Raw genomic sequence first — 18,938 nt, 5'->3', positions numbered from 1 at the left:
CTCATTTGTCAATTTGTCTCTCCATGTGACTCCACATGCTCCTCTCAAATAACTCATTTCCACAGCTATCACGCTTGACTTCTGTCTCTCCAACAAGGTCCAAGCTTCACTTCCGTACGTTAGATTTGGTATCACAATACTGTCATGTAGTAACTTTTTCACTTCCATGCTCGCTTCTCTGTTTCTTATCACTGCTTTCAAGCAATCAGCAACCTTTCTTCAATTGTTGTACCCTTTCAAGCCCTTCACCCTCTAAACTTCCATCCTTACTCATCATACTACCCAAGTACTTAAACGAACCCACAATTTCCATTTTCTCCTCATCCAACCTCACTGTACATTCACTAACTTCATCTCTCTCGAAGATCATAACTTTGCTCTTCCCTACATTCACCTTTAGATTCCGTTTCTTACATACTCTCCCAAACTCATCCACCAAGCCTTGCAGCTCCCCTTCGTCTTCATTTAACAACACTGTATCATCTGCAAACAACAGTACAGGGAGTTTCCAAACATTGCCATCTCTCATTAGGGCGGCTACAACATGCATTGCCCTACCTTGTATCTCTTTTATAACCCCATCCATATACAGGTAGAACAACTATGGAGACATGACACATAGCCCCATATTCTTTGCTTGCCAAGTAGCCTCCATTAGTAATCTATCATTTTAATCATTCACTCCCCAACTAACTTCTTTGGCACCCTGTTTAATTGTTTAAATCCTCAGTTGTTATGGCGACACTCGTACGAGCCACTGGTGAGACTCCCCTACCCTCCCCACAAATCCCTTGGTTGTCTACCCGCACCTGAGGTGAGGTCAGATCCACCTGATTCTCCTGGTGTTCTGATCTCACCTTTCTTACCCGACCACCATTGGCTTCAGGGATTGGATTGTTAACAGCTCTGACCCTCTTTAAACCTCTCTATTACTTCCTAAAGCATGCCTAATACTGTCATCTAGAATTCTGTCTAACCCAGCTCTTCCTACCCTATTGAGGTGGAGGCCGTCTCTACCATACAAACTCCTGTCATGGCTAACATTGTCCCGAACATCAACAACATCATCTCCTCATTTCTACACAGACCTTCTAGCCTACCATTCTATCATTCTTCTGAGATTCACAGAGCTAATGTCAAATCTTGGTAACAGGCCTCAGACAACAATCTTCCCACGACATTCCTTGAACTTCTTAATAAGGTCTCTATACTTTTTATGTATCTCCTCCGACATGCCTGAAGCTACACTATTAGTCCCTACTACAGTAACAAAGATCGAATCCTCTGAGGTGTTGCTAAGTCATTAAACCTCTCAGTCACGTCCAGTATCCTACACCCTGGAAAGCAAAAATGCTTCCTTCTAGAACATTTAGTACAAAACTCCTTCTCCTGGTGCCCGAGCAACAAATCCTCGACAAGTATTAGGCTAGACTCTGCATTTTCTTTATCCTAGCCTATAAAGCATTCCTGCCTCCTTTGCTATATATATATATATATATATATATATATATATATCTTATTCCTGAGGATCATTCACTTCGTGGAAGCTGAGGAAACTTTGATAGTTATAAAGAGATGATGTTGATGATGGTGGCAATGACGGTGGTGGTTGTAATGGTGATGGTGGGATGGTGGTGGTGGTGGTGATAGCAATGACCGTGGTGATGGTAATGGTGATGATGGGATGGTGGTGGTGGTGGTGATGATAGTGATTGTAATAATAATGGTGCTGATGGGGTGGTGGTGGTGGTGGTGGTGGTGATGATAGTGATTGTAATGATAAATGAAGATGATGGGATGGTGATGGTGGTGATGATAGTGATTGTAATGAAAATGGTGACGATGGGGTGGTGGTGGTGGTGGTGGTGTTGATGGTGACGATGGTGATCACGAAAAACTTTTGTATTGTGGGATTAAAAACAGTTATATTTAATCAATACCATCATGAACATAATATAATCACTATAAATAGTGATACTTTCAAAAGCAGTTTTAAGCATTGTAGCGATAAAGAAAAAAATAATCAATAAAAGTAAAAGGATCATCAACAATAAGTAATTCAAGGGTTAGGGAATAGTCGGTAAACTGTGATAATTTGTTCCCGATCCCTGTCCATTATACTGGTTTTTCTATGTTTGGTAACACCTACCCGCGTGGCAATCTACGTGACGTCACTTAAACAGAGCGGGGAAGCGAAACGAGACCTACTGTAGTATTCATTAGACCTTGACAGCCAGGTGCGAGAGGAACACTTCACTTGACCACTGCCATTGAACCTGCATAGAATGTTTGCACCAGACTAGTCACTGAGATACACAAGCTCCTTCGTCAATACCAGGAAGTGTTCCTTCGAAGAGGTCTGTTAGATCCCCTGCAATTTCTAAAGTTATCACACGAAAACAATTAGTACGGTATCTTACCTGTCAAAATTTCCACATAAAGGATGCACAAAGTACGATACGCTAAAGTACTGATACATTTCTGAGTCATTCTGTGATAGTCCTGTTATATCGAAATATACAAACATCATAGGCAATAAATAATCAGGCACATTAAACGCGTAGCTTTCACAACATCACGTAACCATTTCTTCCTCCCCCCGGCCAGCTCTTAGCCAGACTCTTCCGACTTTCTCATGTAATACAATACATGCACACCTCAATTTCAGACCACAGAAAATCCCTGTTCCGGTCTTTTTCTGCCATAGAAGTGAAGCTCTGAGAAAAGGGTAAGGCAGGCGACCTACAAACAAATAAGGTCGCAACAAGGTTAACTGACTGCTCTCTCTCTCTCTCTCTCTCTCTCTCTCTCTCTCTCTCTCTCTCTCTCTCTCTCTCTCTCTCTCTCATATTGTCCCTTCCCTGCTCCTATCGTTTTGGCCATGTTCACCACTTGGCAGCTTGGACCTTGTTGTCTTAGAACCAGTTAATTCCTTCAGCACGATGGTGAGTTTATCAAGACACTAGGAGACCATCATCCACTCACTTGATGCAGTGCTGCCTACTTCTTTCACCTTTGGCATTCTTTTACTGTCTTCCTTCCTGTCTTCATATTTCTTCCGTCTTTCCTGTTACTTTTTACTATTCTCCTTTCCACTTCACATGACTTTACAATCAAACTTAATGGTTTACTAGAACCTACAAAACAATTTACAATGCTGGGTGGTAACCCAATAGTCATATAACGGGGTGATGTGGGGCCTACTGTGGTGTCCCTGTTAACTGGATGGAGAGACAAATGGGGAGTCCACCTGGGAACCAAACCTCCTCACTTTTCCCCGTGCTTCGCCGTGGCAGGGAGCTATCTTCAGCCAGGAAACTTAGGCTGACATCATGAGACTGACCTGCAGGGACGGTTGCTAGCATGCGGTTGATGGGTCTGTTCGACCAGACAGCTCAAGACAACTCCAGACACTACTAGATAATTGTATCAAGGCTAAGAAGCACCTTAGGTAGTAAGGCTTCATGTAACCCTTCCTGTTCGAAGACTATCCAACGGTGAATGAAATGATACAGAAATAGTATAAATCAGCGTTACATCCTTGGGCTGAAGGGCATTAAGCTGTAACGGGAAGCACCGCAACAAGAAAATATGATGGGAAAGTGTATGAGTAAAATATGTGAATGTGTAAGATTAACTCCTTCACAACGAAGGGTCTTTCCTAAGCTGTACAAAATCATCCGGTTGTATCATGAAAGAAATACGAGTCGTCATGATGCTGAAGTGGTCAGCGAAGACTTCATGTTACCCCTAACTATCAGAGACCTCGTCAGACCTGAACAAATTGTCTGGTGAAACAAGAAACAAGGCAAAAAAGACGTCTTTGCAATGGAAAGATTTAGACTGAGGTAATCAGGTAAGAATGTGAGTGGGAAAGCTATTGCCATTGAGTAATAGAAAATTTATAAGGAACTGGGACTTAGCAGATGAGTAAGTGCTATGGTTCGACTACCTTAACTTGGCGGAAATTTTCATCTTTTTGTTTTACGGGTACATATCCAGTTGCTCAGTGACAGAAGAATACTGCAGCTCTACAGTCTTTACCAATCTCTTCATATCACATTCTAGTGCTATGATTCATCATTCAAGATGAAAAGAGGGCAAATTTAGGCCAAGTTAAAGTGGACTGAGTATATTTACTTGATCAAGGTAATGGGTGGTTGAATGGAAGAGTGGGTGAGAATGAGAGTTGAGGAGAATACAACAGAACTATAGTACTACTACGTTTTACAGTATCTCTCCATCGCTCTGTACACTGTCATTTGCAATTTATTATGAAAAACTCAAGCCATTTAGTACGATGACATTTTGTAATACACTTTCACACCGCCAGACAATTTACTCAGCCTAAAGAATGCTTTCCTTAGCGCATGGGTTATAAAACAACTCCATTGCTCTCTACATGGCAGGGAAAACGCTCATTTGACATCAGCCAGAATAATTAAAGAAATATATCCAAGGGGTGGTTGGGGATTATTGCTCATGTAATGCCACTCAGGGATGAGTGAGGCTGGTCACTCTCATCTAAAATGTCAGGGCCAACTTGCCTAGCCCCGGGCTCCTATGCTCCTCATGGGGCAATGTAGGATTGGATGTTGGATGGATGGATGGATGAAAAATGTTTCCATGATGACTCGTTTTCAGCTCAAGGAGTTAATATTGATGAAGCGACAAACTTGTTGGACAGAGAGGATCTGAGGGACCAGGGAGGACCTGGATCTGCGTACTAATGCCAAACGACCCGCCAAACGACCCTCCGGTGTGTCCACGCAGCACTATGACAACTACCGTGGGGTGACTTCCATCTACGGTAAGCATCCCATCCTCACCCGCCGCTGTGAATGACATGCTTGCACTCGCCTGGCTAATCACTTCATGTGGGGAGTCATTAGACAGCCGGTGACCGCCACGCCCTGCAAAGGTGCATAACGCTCCCACGTCTGACTCATTCCCCAGTCACATCGTCAACAGTTCCGTTATCGCCCCCTTCCAACCCATGGTTTATTAATTAGAGGACTGTGTGCTTATATTTTCGCAAATTCTAATGTCTTGATAGATATTTTCACCCACTGTCCTAGTGTCTCTAGCCCTTGATTCCATGACACGCGGACTTTATTTTCTCTTTTTTTTCCATACTCATGAGTAACAATTTATGTGCTGTACCTACTGCTGTCTTGGTTCGTTCAGTGCATTTTCTTGGTCCCCTTTGTTTGCACACAGTTTATTTACAAACTGGAGCAAGCATTTATATCCTGTACACGTTACTCTGCCGTATTTGTTCACTATTCTTTAATTTTCCACTTGTTTTGTTGTTGCCTCCTACTCATCGAAATTACTGTGTTCTTTTTCGAAATAAGAACGATAACTTGAATCCTTTATGGGCCACTGTATACCATTACTTGCTTTATGTTCATTCCTGCTTAACCTTCTTCGACAACATTTTCCCAATGTTAGGGCTTATTACTGAATGGTAAATAAAGAATCTAAATTTTAAAAAATAATGCTGCCGTTGCTGCAAAAAGATGGAGAACAAAGTAATCTGGTATAACCGGGGACAGAAGTTCGCCTAACATTTAAGCTTTCCTGCTTCTTATTTTCCTCTCTTGTGTGATTTTCCTACGCTGGGGAAGGCTTGGGATGTCATCTCCCTAAGGATAATATTCTCTGACATAATGTATCAGGCCAGAAAGTGACAGACATACCCAAAGTGTGAAGCTGACTCAGTGGAATAGTTGATGTTTTGTTACTGACTACACAACAGAGAAGCAACAGACATATCAGATCTTACTGGTAAAAGGAAAACAAAAATAAGACAAATAAAATGAAATGCAGAGAAAAGAAAACACAAAATTACACAGTATAGGAAATGCAGCACAAAGACAAGCGGAGGATGGCGAGTACAAAATGGCACAAAAAGAAGCACCTGAAGACGTAAATGCATAAAATAATAGATTACTACACAAACCTGGTCAAAGAAAGACAAGAGAATGAACCATAAAAACAAGAAATGCTAATAATGTTCTTAAAATCCCATTCAGGTAGAGTGAATAAAGGCAGATGCCGCAAAAATCAGTCTCCCTGTCTCAGAGAGATTGATTTTAAGATCTGTTTCTGTCTGTCCGTCTAAATTTCTCTCTATCGGCCTGTCAGTCAGTCTGTCAATCAGTCAGCAAACCAGTCAGTGTGCCAGTCATTCTCTCTCTCTCTCTCTCTCTCTCTCTCTCTCTCTCTCTCTCTCTCTCTCTCTCTCTCTCTCTCTCTCTCTCTCCTCGACACCCCATACCACCAAAAGATAACAAAGGTCCAGTTACCCCGTGTTTCATTAGGCCAGACTTGCTTAAGTTGGCTAAGTTTTTGTCCCACCACGCCCTACCTAAGAAAAAATGACTAAAATAAAAAGAAATAAAAAAATATGGGCCCAAGACTTAGGCCTGATGTTATGTAAATTAACAGTTAGTTTTTTATCAGCCGACATTTACCTCGTTCTAGTTATCACCAAAAAATTGAGCGACCACAACCATGTCGTAACAAATGACGAAACTTAAGCTTTTCATATTTTTTGGCTGACATGATCGTATACAAAAGACTAAGGTGGATGTACTGTTGTGGAACTGTTATACTGTATATGGAGGTTTCACTTATTTAATTGTCGTAGTCGTGGTTTTTTCTTTTTTTTTATAATAATAAAATTGGATACAAATACACACGCATTATGTTTCTTGAATTCACAGGGCCGTGAGTTATCCAAGAGCAATACTTGTGTCAATCTATAGAAACTCTGATTACTGTAAGGGTAATAGTGTTACAAGAATGTCCAAATCGGGCTGAGCCTGTTATAATTTCACAGTAAGAATTATCTCAGTATTTACGTATGACCCTTCCATTACAAGCGTCTGGTATTTCGGATGGATATAAGGCTGTCATTAGGGAGATGGTTATATACTAGTAGGAGTGGCTGTGGTGGTCTAGGTATTGGCGGCACTGCAGTGTGCTTGGGTGGATATCTCTTCAACACTATTGGTAAACACTTACGTATAACAGAAACAGAGCGATAAGAGGAAAGTTAATTAAGGACACGAAATGCCGCAAGTATCGGAATACCGATATATCCAGATTAATAAATTTAGAGCAAGGTCATTCAGGTCCACTAACATCAACATTCAGCATCCTTCACTCCTTGTTTTTTTTTTTCTTGTTTTTTTTTTTTTACTCTGAGCGACTGCTTTGCTTAGGAATACAGACTAAGGGAGGAGGTGGAGTGGATAAAGCAGTAGGCTGGGGACTCTGCTTTCGCGATTTCGATCCCGATTTGTGGGAGACAACTATGGAGCTCATTTCAATATTACAGTGCTCATTTTTCATCGATATGATTCCACCGACAAGCTGTAAAACCAGTAATACCATAACACCAGATATGATTGTACTATCCTTTGCAAACCACGATGTAAAAGGCGGTAAGTACACAAATGCAAAGAGTGACAGAGATCTACAGGAGACCATGAGGCAGACTACTTGGCATCTGGTTTATGCCCAGAGTCGTGTGCACTTATAACAGAAAATGCAGACGCGGGCTCGTGTGTGCTAGAAATCAATTGTGGGTAGTAGCATTCACCTTTTTAGTGTATAAAGCCATGACAAGGGATGAATTTTAAAATGGAGACCCTGCGTATTAGTTTATAACTCATGACGAGTGACTGGCACGTCATGAGGAAATAGGCTTAATCAGACACGTTGGTCGCTAATAACTGCCGTACCAGACAGTTATTAGCGAGTTCCTTGCTTTCATCTTGTGTCACATTGCATTTGATATGTTCCAAATTTTTTCAATGTTCATCCATAGAATGACGATCATGATGATCTGAAGTACTCTAAAAATGCAGACGGCAGTCTGATATTCCTAAGTGCATTCTCTTCATCATCAGTTTTGCTCCAGCACATATTTCTCAAATATAAAATGCATCTACTGGTAAATAGCCTTATTCTTACTCCAAATATGAATCATTATAATTTTTCATCCTGAACTACAAGTGCTTTACTAACTGCCGCCCACGACACTCATCGGCTATCCAACATATCCCCCTTATCTACTAAACGTTGCCTAAACTAAATGACCCAAGATTTATTTTCGTGTTTTTATTTTTGCTGACCATTTTTTCGGAGGGTGACCGTCGCCGCCTTAGATGCCAAGGTTACGGGGTGTGTGAAAGGTTGCCTTTTATAAAGGAGAAGAGGGATGTGTGAGTCCTGAGTTGGCACAGGGAAGACGCTGTGAGAGGGAGACTCTGTCATTCGCTGAAACAGTGAGGCTGAGTAACGAAGAGGGGAAAACTAGACTGAAGTAGTGATCGAGCGGAGCACTGAAAATGTGAGACTGAATAATCTGAAATGGAGAGACTGAGTAAAGAAGCTAGACTGAAGTGATAAACAAGGGAAACAGAGTGACGGGTTGAAAGAGGGAGATTGAAAGACTGACGGAAAGACACTGTAGCACGAAAAGAGTAAAACTAGGTGTAAGCACAGCAAAATAGAGACTGAATCATTGAAACAGGGAAATCCGTAAAAAAGGCTGGGTAAATCACAAAAATACGCTTGCGACTTGGTAATAACGCTAGGTGACAGATCTGAACAGCCTTTAGGACAGGTACGGCTTTATTATATTGCAAGACTGTCCTACAAATCTTAGTTTTTTCTGCCACCTATCTTTTTCATTCTTCTTGACTTTAATAACATCTTGTCTATCACTGTCTCATTTATCGGATTCTCGATATCACTTGCTTACTTATTTATCCTGCTTGTCTATATCTGCACATTCTTTACCTTGATTCATTTTCTCCCGTATTCATTTTTCTTGCACTCTCACGTACTATCGTTCGGGTTCTCATTTCTCCTTTATTCCTATCTGCTTCTTTCCTCCTCTATCTTGTTCTTCGTGTGTCGTGTTTCCGTTCCCCGAGACACACCAGCAACCATGTATCAAGCAAGGATGGCGGGTGTGGCGCTGATGGTAAGTAACTTGGAGTGAATATTGGTTCTTGAGACAGATTCTTTTCTCTCTCTCTCTCTCTCTCTCTCTCTCTCTCTCTCTCTCTCTCTCTCTCTCTCTCTCTCTCTCTCTCTCTCTCTCTCTCTCTCTCTCTCTCTCTCTCTCTCTCTCTCTCTCTCTCTCTCTTCACTTACGAGTAGTTTTAAGCATGATGCAGTGGCTATCCTGTGTTAAAAGGTGATTGAGATTCGTCCTTTTATTCATAACCAGTAATGCACGACCTGGGCAACATATTCCATACCGTTCTATCTTTACTCACAGTGATTATTTTGTAGTTCCAATAACATAGTGTTATGATTATATGTAGTCATTTTTACCCAGTTTAAATCCTAATCTAAACTCAGTTTTATATTAATATATACTCATCTATTTATCAAAAACTCTTATCTCTAGCTAAGTACAATTCTTAAATATTCTGTCACCCTCAGTTAATACTTTAATCATTAGTACTTGATAACACGCGAGCAATCAGCATGTACAGTATATTTTAAGGTCACTTTATTTTAATCAGTATCATGGTTTCTTGCTTATATTTTATTCTGACTAATGTCAGACAGTTTTCTTCATATTAAGTGGAACTCTGGTAACGAAAGGGTTAAGTACTCCCAATTATGCGGTCATCATGTGTTGACACCAACTTCCTTGCTATATGACATATTAAGTTACGAAGTTTGTGAACAATACAGTAACACAAGAATATAACCATCTGCTAACTTTACAACCAGTAAAAGGTGTTGTAGCGAGACAGACAGAAAATAGCAGTGTTCTCGTGAAAGTTATCCATAATCAGGCTATACAAGCATTCGATAATATCAATTGATAATCGGGTATACGATTAAGGTTTATAAAACACATATAAGGCAGAAGTACTAGTAATACACTTGTTTCTCTGTTCCACCATCGTTACCCTCTCCAATATCACTTCACGGAGATGCTCTACTTTTACTCTTCTTAACACCCCAAACAAGCCACTCACTTCTTCAGTACGATGACTGTTTTTAGTCTTATCTCCAGTCGATTGTGCTTGTATTAAGAGAAATTTTTGAACCGGAGAGGTTATCTGTGGCCTTCCTGAACCGCTTTGCTGTCAGTGCACTCTCCTAAGCTGAGGCAAAAATAGTCTGCTAACTGTAAAAATGAAATAACCTGTCTTCCTTGCGTCCTACAGATGCTGTTGGTGGTGTCTGTCGCTGTGAGCATGGAGGTTTTGGAGGATCACAGCGAAAACGACTACAACTACAACTACGAGGGTCCGCTACTGTCCACCTTCAGGCAGTACCAGTATCAAGTCTCAAGGGGCAGTGACGGCACGTACTACTTCCACTTCTCCCTCCCACACCAGCAGAGGCAAGAGGGCAGGGACGCTGAGGGCACGGTAGGTGGGATATGGGAGGACGACTGTACATTGGACAGGATATACTGAGAGGAGGGCTTGAGGTAGATTAGACTTAGGGAAAGACTAAAGTTATGTTATACTAAGTGGAGGATTATATTGGCTAGGACAGGCTCGGGATATGACTCCAGTCCAGTTGGGAGAGAATTAAGAGGAAAAACAATGAAGGCTAGAATAAGGTACACTAAATTCAACTTAGTTGGAATCATACAGGTGACATCAAGTTTGCACATTTTGCCGGTAGTTCTTCGAAGGTCGAGATCTTACTATCGTGGGGTTTCCCGACCTGCAGCGGTAACGTCACATATCAAGTGCACAAGAGTAATTGGCTTCTTACTCGAGGAGCCTTGGTTTGTCCAGATTATAAACCACTCGTGTTTGTCTTCCCATAACACACATTGCTGCCTTAGGTCTATCGAGAAAAGAATGCACTAGAAGTGAATTCCATGGAATCCTTCGAGCGTCAGTTTTTATTTATTTATTTATTTTATTCGAAAATGGAGGTCATGTTTGGTAACATCGGGAAACAAAATCCTGGCAGCTATCATTCCAATACCTTGAGCACGGGACTGTGTTCTGCTAATGACCGATCTATCTTTCGTCCAGCAGAATGCTAACAATAGACGAACTACTGGGCCAAAAATGCCTGTGTATAGTCACCTACTTTACGGTTGCGGTGAGTTAGGTTGTGTGGCACACACACACACACACACATATATATATATATATATATATATATATATATATATATATATATATATATATATATATATATATATATATATATATATATATATATATATATATATATATATATATATATATATTTATTCGTCCTCAGACTGAGGGGGTTAGTTCAGCCTTTTCAAGCTAGAAGGGTAGATTTCTCCTTCATTAGCCTCTTCACTGTATACTAAAAGGTTCTTATTTCTTGATGGTAGCAAAAGAAAACCTTAAAAAATCATAAACGTATTAAAAGGCTAAGACCTTGTTGAGATATAATGTGGGTAGCCTAGTAATTTGATTTGTCTTTACATTCAGTATCTTGAATATTAGGTTGCGGTTGTATGAAATTTGCTATGTTTTACCTATATGGTAGAAATGTCTCCTTGGCTGCCAATCAAATCTAGGCTCCAGTCAGACTACACTACGCTGGCCGGGGCTACGGGAGCTGGTCAGAGTAGAAAAAAACTTGCTATAGGCAGAATGGAGGTCAGGGCAGGGCAGCACAAGGTTGAGCTGAGAGGTATGGCAGATAAGGTATGGGTAGGGGAGAACAAAAAACCCTGTCAGCATATATGGTGGACCGGGTCTGGGAGGAGGAAAGGTCAAGGGTAAGTGGGCTTGTTGTGTGGTGGTGTCACTTGAGAAATGACCACTACTCCTATCCAGGGTGCCAGGGTTGACGTGAAAAACAAAAATAAATACTTTCTTATCACTCGCTTATTTCACTTTTCGTTAATTTTTCCTCACTCACACAAACTTTCCGCCACACACTTCCATATACACACCCATATGCACCCATACACGTGCACTCCCTCACAGGTGCGCGCGCGCACGCACGCACACACACACACACACACACACACACACACACACACACACACACACACACAGCGTCTGTTATTTTCATCACAGTTACATAATAATAATCATCATCATCATGATCATCATCGTCATCATCTTTGGTAATACTTCACAAAGTTTTGTCCTACAGTTTTCCTGGCTTATGGTAACCCGTTTATTCAGGTAGTATTCTTACGATCTGCATCAGATCTGCAACTCTGAAATTGTCTTTAATACTGAAGGGATTAATTAGAGTTTAAGCTAACCCCTCCAGTTCGAAAAGTCTCCCCTCCTCTGAATGAAATTGCTCGAAGATAGCAAAAATATATTTTAAAAAAACGAGAGAGAAAATCGGATTATAAGGAGATAACCAATTTGGCCACCACCCTTTAGCACCCCTTTATTGTATATGATAACTTTCCCAAGAGGTCGTCTCTCTCTCACGGGTTATCTCATTCCATCTCTGGGTTTTCTATAGTACTTCCATTGCTCTCTTCGCTATTCTATCTCTCTCTTTCTTTTTTATCTCCTCGGCCATGTTGTGTTGTTCCATCCCTCATTCCATACATAGATAGATAGATAGATGGACTAGATTCGTTACACAGTAGCTGACTTTACACTCCCTTTTAACTGTGCCCTGTTATCTCATTCCATGTCTGACGTTCTACAGTTAGTTTCTTTCAGTCTTTTTCTTCTTTTTATCACTTCCATCCTTCCATTCAGTTTCCAGCTACTCCACGGCCATAGCATTTACATATCTTCATTCCTCTATCTCTCACTTCTCCTGTCACACCATCTGACCACATTCCTGCAGGTGGAGGGATCTTACTCCTTCGTGGACCCACTGGGGGAGGAGGTGTCGGTGTTCTACAAGGCGGATGAGGACGGGTACCAGGCAGAAAGTGACGCCATTCCTAAGGTTGGTGGGATGTTGTGGTGATGGTGATGTGCTGAATTTATCGTAGTGTTAGTAGACTGTTGTATTTGATGGAATTTTGGTGGTGTGTTGTATTGATGTAGTGTAGATATACTGTAGTGTTGTATCTGAGATGGTGTTACCTCCTCTCTGAAGGTGGGCTGCGGTTATGTATTCACCTATGTTTATTTGCCTGTTTGTCTAATTGTGTACAAGATACCTCAAAGGGTTATCGGATTTCAATGAAATCTGGTGGAAAGGTGGTCAGTGAGTCAAGGATGGGTTGAAGGAATATAGGAATAAATCATGAAGTTCACTGGCCTTCGAGAAGGTATGTGCTCTCTGAGATGGTGTAACAGGCAAGACTAAGACCATAGAATAAACTGACTGTATGAGACCGTAAAAGTATTCCTATGGCTGGAAAGAGGAACTACAGCAGCAAATCATAAATTTTATTGGTGCAGGCGGTGGTATGCACATTGATTACTTCCTAGCTGTGGTGTGTAAAAGTTGTGCATGTTCTGCCTCTGTGATGTTAGAATGTTGTTTTTCATGTAGTGTTGTCTTGTGCTATCGAACTGGTATTGATCGGTATTCTGAAAGCTCCATCAGGATGCATTCCGTCCGGGGAGTGTCATTATTCTTGAGGAGGGTGCGATGTCCTTGTAGTGGTGTATTTGATCGTGTACTGTAAATATTTCGTATTTAATGTAGCGATCTAGGTGTGTTGTATATGATGTGTTGTAGGTGTGTTGCATTTATTGTAGTGTTATTGATGTGTTGACGTCTGATGTTAAAGTTGGTGGAGTGTCGTATTTACCGTAGTGCTGTATTGATGAAGTGCTGGTGGAGTGTCGTATTTACCGTAGTGCTGTATCTCACGTAGTGTTGATGGTATTCTGTATTTGATGTAGTGCTATGGTATTGTTGTATGTACTCGTAATCTTGACGGGGTGTTGTATTTAACGTAGTGTATTATGATGCAGTGCTGGTGAAGTGTTGTATCAAACGAAATGCAGTATTTCATGCGGTGTTGGTGATATGTTGCATTTAATGTAGTGTTGTTGTATTGTTGCATTTGATATAGTGTTGGAAGAGTGTTGTATCTGATGATCCGAAAATGGAGGAGTGCTGTGTTTGATGTACCTCAGTGTTGGAGGAGTGTTGTATATGACAGTGTTGATGTACTGTAGTGTTGTATCTGACGTAGTGTTGTATTTGATGTAGTGTTGTAGCTATGCCATATCTGATACACTGTTGCGTCGGTGTTGTGTTTTATTTGATATAGGTTTGTATATGATGTAGTGTTGTATTTGATGTAGTGTGGATGTAGTTGTTTCTTGTGTAGTGTTGACGTAGTGTTGTATCTGGTGTAGTGTTGTGGTGTTGGTGATGTATTATGGAGTGATGTAGAGATGTACCGAGCATTAGTTTCCTATGTTGTGATGTGTAGTGTTGCAGTGATGGTGTTAGCGTTCTGTATATAGCAATGTAATACTGTTATAAATAACGTGTTGTTTCTCCAGTACTGTGCATTAGGGGTTTATAAATGTGGAGTTAGTATTTGTGAAGATGTACTGGTTATGTTAATGGTGTTAGTGATTGTGGTGATGTATTCATTTTAGGATTATAATGACGGTGTCAGTGTATGAAGTGATGTATTGTCGAGTATTACTGTGATGTACTTAGTGGTTGTGGTAAAGTTTTGATTTTAGTATTTTATTAATGATGTTAGTGTTTTTGGCGATGCTGGGTTAAAATGTGCTATTCTAGTGTTTTATATTAGCCTGTAGTGTTGGGTTCTTGTGAATTATATTTCTCTGTGTTGTGAGGTGCTATGTCTGGTTAGGGTGAAAAAGCGTCGTGCTTGATTTCTTTCACTGTTGTGTATTAGCCAGCTGCGTCGTGTATTTTGCACGGTGCCATAGTGAGTATGATAACTTCATATGATGTAATGCTTTATTCAGCACTACTTTCTTGTTATTTTCCAATGTAACATTATGCACCTCGCAGCACTGAAATGAAGCATAGAACAAATTATCTGATGTAACGTATGAACGGATTTTGCTAAACTATAATGTCGAAGCGATATGATAGCACAAATTATATAGATTATACAATTGCATCAGTGAAGTTGGTGCTATATATATAAACATAGATGAAATGGCAATGCTTTGGGTTACAGACTATTTTGGCTGTTTCTATGGCAATTGGAATTTTTTTGTTCTTAATCTAATATGTTGAGTGCATATCTCCATGGTGTTAAGATTTAGCAATGATGATACTTCCTCGTTTTCTCCCTCCCTTCTTTCCTCATAATCTCATCCACTTTATGTCTGTCTTCACTTCTTTAATTTTCTCAAATCTCGGTTTCGTTTCTCTCTCTCTCTCTCTCTCTCTCTCTCTCTCTCTCTCTCTCTCTCTCTCTCTCTCATCCTCTCTCTCTCTCTCTCTCTCTCTCTCTCTCTCTCTCTCTCTCTCTCTCTCTCTCTCTCTCTCTCTCTCTCTCTCTCTCTCTCATCTGCCTGACTTATCCTCCCCCTCCACAATCTTATTCTCTGCCACATTTCCACTTCTACACGCTACTTTCCCTTTCCATACTTTTGCTCTTTCTTATTCCATCATTCTTTGCTTGCCTATTTGTCCATCCTTCCCTCATTTTCCCTCACTCCCGGGGTTCTCATTTCTCTACTGTCTTCTCTTACTTATTTTGCTTTCTTTCCTCCGCTCTTCCTCCTTCCTCCACTTCGCATAACTCTTCTTTCTTTCTTTATCTCCATTCTTACTGGTCCTTATCCTCTATACTCCCACCTCCATCTCTTCCTCTTACTCTTCTTCCCCCCCCCTTCCTCCTCCACTTTCTTCCTGATTTCTTTCCTCTTTCCTGCTTCCTACATTCCTCTCCTCCTCTTCTACATCCACCTTCGTCTCACTCTTTAATTCTCTCATCCCTATTTTTTCCACGTCTGTTCATTTCTTTCTCCTCTAATTCTTCCTGTCCTTCCTTTTTCTTATCTTCCCTTCTTACACTTACTTCTCACTGTTCCCTCTTTCTTCTTTCCTCTTTCCATATATCCTTCACTATCCAACCTTGGCTTTTCTTTTCTTCATCTATTCTCTTTCTCTTTTTCCCCTGCCTGCACCCCTCTCGAGCTTCCTCTTTCTCTTTCCCTTGCTCCTTTTTTTATTCTCTCCTTCTCTCCTTTCTTCCTTTATCTTCTTTTATCATTCTTTCCCTTTCCATTGCATTTTTCATCTTTTCTTCCTTTTCCTCCTTCCTCTTCCTGTTCTTTTCTCCTGGTCCTTCATACATTCTTTCCTATCCCTCCTGTCATCTTCTGTACTCATCCATAACCATCCCTTTCCCTCCATCCTTCCTCCTCACGTTTCTCTTCTTTTCTTCTCAATTCTACGTATTTTATCCTCTATCCTACACTTCCATTCCTTCTTTGCTCTTCCTTCTCCCCTTCATCTTCTGTTCTCCTTTTCCTTGTCTTTCTTCTCCTCCATTTCATCCTTGCCCCTTCCCCATCATCCTTTGTCTCGCTTCTTCCCCCCTGCTTATGCTCTCTTCTTTTCCTTCCCTCACCTTGTCTTCTTCCTGTCATCTTTCTCTAATCCCTCCCTCCCTTCCTCCCTCCCTCTTTCCCCTTTTTTCTCTCTCCTTCTCATCCCTCTTTCTCTTTTTCTTCATATTACCTTCTATCTTAACTTTTTCCTCTTCTCTTCTCTTTACACTCCCAATCCTCCCTCCTTCTCCCCAACTTCTTCCATCCTCTTTCTTCTCCTCTCCCCTCTCCCCATCTCCTTCCTCTTTCGTCACCTCTTCCCTCTCGCCAATTCCTCCGTCCCTCTTTCTTTTCCTCTTCATTCTCCCCAATTCCTCCCTCTCTCCCTCCCTCTTTCCTTCTCTCTCCTTCTCTTCATCCCTCCCTCCCCCTCACAGGTCCCCGAAGACACAGACGAAGTGGCCAAAGCGAGAGAGGAGTTCCTAAGAATCTACGAGGAGACAGCGAGGTACCTGGAGGAACTTGGCTCCGAGGAATCGGAGGAGGAAAGCAGTGAAGAGAGTGATGAAGAAGAGGAGGAGGAAAGTGATGAAGATGATGATAGTGAGGAGGATTCTAGTTCGGAAGAAGATGATGATGACGATGATGATGATGAATAGGAGGAAGATGAAGAGGATGGGGAGGAGGAGGAGGAGGAAGAAGAATAGAAGGATTTACTGAATAATCGACAAACAATGCCAAAGAAAAAGACGCAAAAAATTTAAAGAAAGAAATAGAAGGAAAATGAGGAGCAGATGGATGGAGGAAAAGAAAGAAAAAACGAAAGAAAGAAAAGAAGAGGAAGAAGAAGAAGAAGAAGAAAAGGAAGAAGAAGAAGAAGAAAAAGAAGGGGGGGGAGGAGGAGGAGGAGGAGGAGGAGGAAAGGCAAAAAAATTTACTGAAGAATCGAGAAACAAGCTAAGCAAGAAAAATACAAAAAAAAGAAAAAGACAGGAGGAGACAGAACAAACACTAGAGAGGACGAAACAGAGAAGCGGCAATACTGAGAACATTTTTAAGTTATTTCTCTGCCCCTTCCTGTATCACAAAGCCAATGGAGAGATCAAGAGAAACTGGAAATGGAAGATGAAGGAATAGTGAGAAGCAAATTGGTGAAGGCTAACCATCCGCCTGGGCCATTAACTCATTAACTCCTTCACTGCAATGATGTGGGATTCGTGTATAGTAAGTTAGGACGAATTTATTCACGTTACCCAGGGTCTCTAGTCGCCAAGGGGTTATTTTAGGCTACCTATAATAATATCTTAAGTCTGAAAAGTTTCTGGCAAGGTTAGTAAAATCGTTTTAAGGTACGAAGAATATACTGTATACATAACTTATCGTAGTGAAGTGGTATAGTTGTTCAATATGCCAGTTAATTTATGCAGATATTTATAGACGTTGCCATTTGTTGTTGTAAATAAATGTTTTGTTAAGTAACGCAGCTGTGCTCATTATTTTATAGCTATTTCTACTGTTTTTATTGTTATTTTATTCTCATTACTTACTGTATTTATTTAACCGTAAAATAAAATGCCATACTGAGTTAAATTTCATTTATACTGTACCTAGGAAGGAAATTAACTAGTCACCATTATTCCGCTCAGTCTTGTAGTACCACTATCATTGCCACTGACAGTATTGTTTCTACTACTGATAAAAAATATATAATGTCGATGATAATATCATTGGTTATAATTATCATTTTTATTGCTATTCTGAAAGGAGATAAAGAGAGTTAGACAGGGTGATAGAGAAGGTAGCTGGAAAGTGAAAGATAAAATTGGTAGATTGGTAGTGAAGAAGGGAGAATTAAGACGCTGCATGATTGTATTGTGATACCAACTCTAACGGATGGAAGCGAAGCTTGGACCTTGTGGGAAGGACGTAAGTCAAGTGTAAGAGCAGTGGAAATGAGTTATTTGAGTGGAGCATGTGGAGTTGCATGGAGAGACAGACTGACGAATGAGGAAGTGAAGGTGTGGATATGTATGTGATAGAAAGCGTTAGGAGAAATACACTGAGATGGTTTGGCCAAGTGGAGAGAAGGAAGAGCGAGAGACTAACAAGGAGAGTGTATGTTGGTGAGGTGGAGAGAGGTACAGGGAGGGGGAGACCGAAAATGAGATGGAGGGTTGGAGTGGAGAGGTATATGAGAGAGGGGGTGTGAGCTGGAAGGAGGGCAGCGAAATGGAAGAGGACAGAGCGACATGGAGGAGATTTGTTTGAGGCCACCCCTTACGAGATTGAGGCTTCTGGCTATAGATGGATTATTATTATTAATTTTTTTATATTATTATTATTATCATTATTATTATCATTATACTCCCTGGGGGTAGAAGATTTCAAGAATACTCCCCCAGTATCCCTGTTTGTCGTGTGAGGCGACTAAAAGGGTTGGTGATGGATTAGTGCCCCACCCCGTAAAAAGAACTAACTAAACAAGCGAACAAAGCGTCTCGGACCAGGACG

The 18,938-nt window shown here is 40.9% G+C and overlaps 1 pseudogene; it reads left to right on the top strand.

The window, feature by feature from the left end:
* The first annotated feature begins 8,983 nt into the window (after window positions 1-8,983).
* LOC145413993 (uncharacterized) lies at window positions 8,984-17,134 on the top strand (annotated as a pseudogene).
* The last annotated feature ends 1,804 nt before the right edge of the window (window positions 17,135-18,938 follow it).

This window comes from Coenobita brevimanus, chromosome 98 (genome assembly GCF_032717465.1).
Source record: "Coenobita brevimanus isolate Jiangsu-jjx chromosome 98, ASM3271746v2, whole genome shotgun sequence".
In the NCBI taxonomy this organism is placed as follows: Eukaryota; Metazoa; Arthropoda; class Malacostraca; order Decapoda; family Coenobitidae; genus Coenobita; species Coenobita brevimanus.
This window is presented reverse-complemented; position numbering and strand designations above follow the sequence as displayed.